The sequence below is a fragment of the Mustela lutreola genome, chromosome 2, assembly GCF_030435805.1.
Source record: "Mustela lutreola isolate mMusLut2 chromosome 2, mMusLut2.pri, whole genome shotgun sequence".
In the NCBI taxonomy this organism is placed as follows: domain Eukaryota; kingdom Metazoa; phylum Chordata; class Mammalia; order Carnivora; family Mustelidae; genus Mustela; species Mustela lutreola.
In genome coordinates this window covers 159,087,927-159,093,663 of record NC_081291.1, presented here as the reverse complement: position 1 = coordinate 159,093,663, position 5,737 = coordinate 159,087,927, and positions in this window count along the sequence as shown.

Here is a 5,737-nt window from a genome sequence, read left to right as displayed (position 1 = left end):
TCCAATTGTGTGGGTGTGAATGCTTTCAACATGCCTTTCAACATGTTCCACGTCTGTTTCAGACACCTACTACTTCACGTTTCTGGGAGTGTCGTGTGATGTGCTGGGAGAAATAGTGAGTCTGATGCTTTAACCAAGCCCATGCACGGACTTGTGTGAGACAAAGCTCTCGGCTCCTTATCTGCAGCAGGACTCCAGCAGAGGCATGGGATTTATAAGTCTTATATACATATAGGGAGAAGGGAATTCCAAAGTTAATTTTCTGGCTCAAAAAGCTCTCATGTATTTAAATATTTAAGAAAACAAGCATGTTTTAAATATTACGAGTATGAAAACAAAACCAACTGGAATTGTTGACTTTCAAGGGTGCTTGTCTACAGGTCACAGAGCAATGTAATAACTTCTTAAATTCCCACATCTTTTTTTTTTTTTTTAAGATTTCATTTATTTATTTGACAGAGATCACAAGTAGGCAGAGAGAGGGGAGGAAGCAGGCTCCCTGCTGAGCAGAGAGCCCGATGCGGGACTCAATCCCAGGACCCTGAGATCATGACCTGAGCCGAAGGCAGCAGCTTAACCCACTGAGCCACCCAGGCGCCCAAATTCCCACATCTTAAAAGACTCCTTTATATAAATATTCTGATGTCAGTTTGAGAATCCTAGAAAATACACGGTATGTACTTTTTTACACAAGGTTCCTGAGCAGATTAGGTTGGAGACCCTCACGACTGCTTTTATTTCCCACTTGATAAGATCTCTTATAGCACAGAACAGTGGGTGTTTTTCTGCAGATGTAAGAAAAGAGGGAACATTTCTCCTTTGTCTCTCTCAGGTTTCTTTTTCTCAGTAATTAGGAGCCTGCACTTTGAAGGTGGAACACTAGAATTCTCTCAGCACTAACCAAAGAGCAGACCTGGGATGATTCAATCCTACAGTATAGAAAAGAGCAGGGAAGAATTTTAACAAGTGAAATCTGAGGCATGACCTGTTTTACTTCTGTACCCGGTTTGGTAAATTGTCTGAATTTAGTGAGTAAAACATGAAATAATTTTATTTTTCCTCCATTACTGCCTTCAGTATACCGTGTTGAAGCTGCTTTTCCTGTTCCTTTGCAGATCACATAGTTTTTGGTCTTTTGATGGGGGGTGGGGAATATTAAAAACCCAACCCAATTGATCCCAGTACAGTATATTTTTTAAAATTTCAGCTTTATTGAGGCATAATTGATATAAGATTATAAGGTATTTAAAGTACATTGTGTCTGGACTCCCCCCATCTAGTTAATGACCATATCCATCACTGCACACATTTATCTTTGGTGGGGGGGGGGGTGAGCACATTTAAGTTCTACTCAGCAAATTTCAATTCTACAGTATAGTGTTATCAACTGTTGTCACCCTGTTATACCTCAGCCTCAGACCTCATTCATCATCTTTTACCAATGTCTCCCTGTTCCCCCACTTCCCAGCCCCTGACAACCAATTTCCTACTTTGTTTCTTTGAGTTTGACCTTTTTTTTTTTTTTTGAGATTCCACATGTAAGTGAGATACCATGCAGCATTTGTCTTTTTTTCTGTCTGTCTGTTTCACTTAGCATAATGCCTTAAAGTCCATCCCTGTTGTCGCAAATGGCTGGATTGGCTGGATTTCCTTCTTTCGCAGGGCTGGATGATATTTCATTGTATGTATTATGTATTATGTATATACCACACCTTTATCCATTCATCTGTTGACACTTAGGTTGTTTCCCTTTCTTGGCTATTGTGGATAGTGCTGCAGTGAACACAGACGTGCAGACCCTTTGAGACCCTGTTCTCATTTCCTTTGGATTTTTATTTTTTTAAAGATTTCATTTATTTGAGAGAGCATGCACAAGTGGGGGAAGGGGTAGAGGGACAAGCAGACTCCCCACTGAGCAGGGAGACTGGCACGGGACTCCATCCCAGCACCCTCAGATCATGACCTGAGCCACCCAGGTGCCTCTGATTTCCTTTGGATTTATACCCAGAAGTGGGATGGAATCCCAGTCCAGTTTTATCAGTTCTACAACTTTGGGGTCATGCCCTCTTCCCTCCACCCCACTGTCAGTCCTGGGCCCAAAGAACTTAGAGGACAAATGGGGACATTCCTCCCCTCCCTCTTCTAGGCTCCTCACTCCTCTCAAGTGTTGTCTTGAGATCTTTCTCACTAGTGGAGCACTGGTAAGAAAGGCTCAAGGCCGCTCTCTTCTGGGGAGTCCATTCAGCCCAGGGGAAACTTGTCCTTCCTGCTCACATCCCGCAGTGGGAGTGCAGGCTTCACACCTGCTGCTGTCTCACATTTCCACCCATCCTTCTCAGAGAGGTGCTGGTGTGACCTTGATGTCACCTTCAGTCTCAGTGGGTAGGCCCTCCCTCACAAGCTTGTTGTGGAGGATCAGAGAGTACCACCTCTCCTCCCCTTTTAAGAAGGTAACGGGGAACCCCGCCAAGTGCTGACACTCTTTTTTTATCATTCGAATCACTATAGTTTTCAGCTGGGGAAGGTGGGTTCTACCTCCTAAGCCCTACAGGGATTTGTCTTTTCAAGTCTTCCAGTCCCTTGAGAATGCAGTGGAGGAGGTGAGGGGAGAGTGGTAAGAGGGTGGGGACTAAGCATTTGTTATTTCCCTGGGGGGAACTTCAGCTACAACTGGGAAAACAAAGAAAGACCCTAGAGATCCTGCTATCTTGGCTTTGAGATTCTCTTTCTTCATCACAGGCACAACTTCAAAAAGTGTTCAGATTTTCAGCCTCCTTCTTTTCTCAAACCTCAAAATCTCTTCAGACTACTCTCAACTGGCAACCTTGCTTGCTATCTCTCTGAGAAAAAAGGTGCAAACAGAAGAGAACAATTGCACACTCCCCTTACTACCTCTGCCCATCCACCTACATTGACTCATGGTCTCCACCTTTGCTCCTGTGAGTGCTAGTGTGTGTGTGTGTGTGTGTGTGTAGAAGGAGGAAGGATGAGAATGAACAGATGAAAGAGCTAATAAACTTAATTATACGCATGTGTGTGAGTGTGTGTGTGGTTTTTTTTTAAAGATTTTATCTATTTGTCCGAGAGAGGGAAAGAGCCCAAGCAGGGGGAGCAGCAGGAAGAGGGAGAAACAAACTTCCCCCTGAGCAAGGAGTTCCGTGGGACTTAATCCCAGGATCCCAGAACACTGGTATCATGACCTGAGCTGAAGACAGACGCTTAACCAACTGAGCCACCCTGGTATCTTTATATGCATGTTAAAGTAAATTAAAAAACGATCTGATGCACAAAAAAATTTATCTTGCTTATTAAGTTAATACATGTGTACTAAAACAGAATAGATCGTGTGAATGTTACAGGATTAATGATATGTTTTCAACCCGCTATATGACCGTGCTTCATTTGCTTTCTTTGTTATCGAAGATTGCTAGATGTTATCTTGAAGTCTTGGCAATATTTTTTTAAGATGTGAAAAATTAGCACTGGGCTTGTTATGCCCCAATAATGGGTCCATGATTAAAGGAGCGAGACTGATACAAAGCGAAGGTCAAGCAAAGTTTTATTTCGCGCCAAGCATTAAGAAATCTAACCGAAAGTTCAGGGCCGCACCTCTTACAAGAGAGAGCGACCCTTCTCTGTTTCACAGACTAGCTTTTAAAGGCAAAGGCCATGCGGTCAGGCCTGGCCACACACAGGTGGCCAGTGAGATTGTAACACACACAGGAAACTCCACAGTGATGCTAGGTGACCAATTGAGTTACAATTTACCCTAGTAGACATTTGAATCAGTCTATTACACCTTGATTGGGATTGGCGCCCAAAGGGCGGGGCCCATACTCCTTGGTAACCAGGGAGACAGTATGCATCCCCCCACTGATGCGATGTCTCCACCTGGCCTGACCCACCTTTGTATCTGGGCTTTGTTACCAGCTGGTTTCTGGGACTTGTCTCCAAGTAAATCCCCTGGAGGAAGGGGAGCAGGGACAGTTTCTAAATAGGTCCTTACAGGCTTATCCCCCCTTCTCCAAGCTTCTTCAGCCACCATATTCTCCATTTACTCCTCTCTACCTTTCCAGACTAAACATGCATCTTTTTTAGACAGCCATAGAGCTACTGAGAGAGTGGAGGAAGGGATGGAAATCCTGATGATTTCACATCCAACCAGCCTACTGAATCAGCTCCTCAAGGAATGGCTCTTGAGGTCTGGTTAGGAATCTAGGGATCATCCATATAGGGCAGAGAGGGGAGACTTGCCATCAGTTTTCATCCTTAGGGTTTAGGGGTTGAAAGAAATGACACCTGGGTGTAGGGTAGACTCTTTCCATTTGGAGAAGGAAAAAGAGGAGAAGAAAGAGCTACCCTGTGTCAGGCAGTTCACCACAACCCATTAACAGGTGAAGAAATTGGGCTCTGAGAAGCCGCCATCTGTCCAAGGTCACACATCTAGGTGAGAAGGAGCTGGGGTTTTCAGGCTTTCAGTGTCTTCAGTCCTGTCATACTACAAGTGTTAGCTATAGTTAGAATGTTTCCTTAGGCAAGGCAAAAATGAAACCCCAAGAGTTATATGGTGATGGCAGAAGTCTGTGCCCTCTGTTCACCTTCCCACAACCATTAGGTGAAGGCAGGACTTCAAATGTGGATGTGGGTGCAGGGGTAGGGAGGGGCACAATGGAGTCCAGGTCAGACGGTGAAATGAACAGACTCTTCATTCTCCTCTCAACATCACTTCCTTCTTCAGAGAACCTCCTCTTCTCACACCAAAGACACCCCACCCAATGCCTGAGCCGCGATTAGGACTTCCTCCATGCTGTGCTTGGTTACACCAGTTCCATGTAAGGTTCCTACTTCACCTTTAGTTTTTCTGTATCATCATCTGTACAGGCAGAGTGGTCTTGGGCAAGTGTCTGCTCTCAGGGTCTCTGGGCTTGGTGCCCATGGACTTTCAAATCTAACATCCAAAGAACACGAGTAAAAAATGAGATTGTCTGAAGATTGGGACAGTGTCCAATAAAGAACCCTATGGTTTCTCCTGAGCTACAGAGCTGTGGATAGAGGTTTGTGCTTTGAATAGAGGGCCATGCTTCAAACTAGTGTTCCCCATCATTTTGGATGGTATATATGGGCAGCCATCTCCCATTGCTAATGCCAGCAGGCAGAGGTCACACAGTCTGCTTGTCAGACCACTTCAGGGGCTAGTCCTGTCTTCTCTTTAATGCAAATTGTCCCACTAAAGTCCATTTGTGAAACCTTATTTAAATGAAAACCTGAAAAACATGTAAGCACAGGTGGTAGGGGGACATGGCAAGAATAGAGGAGGTGACACTGAATGAGTGAAATTGGGAAACATGACTTTCAGCAGACAAATGAATCTCCAGCAGGATGATGTCTACTGGAGACTGCTCTAGTGACGGTGACATTTTGGGATGAGATGTGCTTTCAGGTGTCCCTGACTTTACACCAGCCCTGAATGCAGGAAACTGGGAGGAAGGCACCCTCCAAGGGCATGAATGTTTTCCCTCTTGCAGGAACATGGCAAGTAAACCTAAGAAAAAGCACAATCTGTGCTGTTTTGCAGAAAGACCTAGCTCTGCTCCTGGGCATGATAGTTACCCCTCCGGGCCGGAGGTCGTTGAGGGCTAATGTACTTCAGAGTCAATAATGGCTACCTTGAAGGCTGTAGTGAGGATGAGACTAGATGTGAGATAATAGAAAATATGTATCTTGGTCTCTGCCCTTG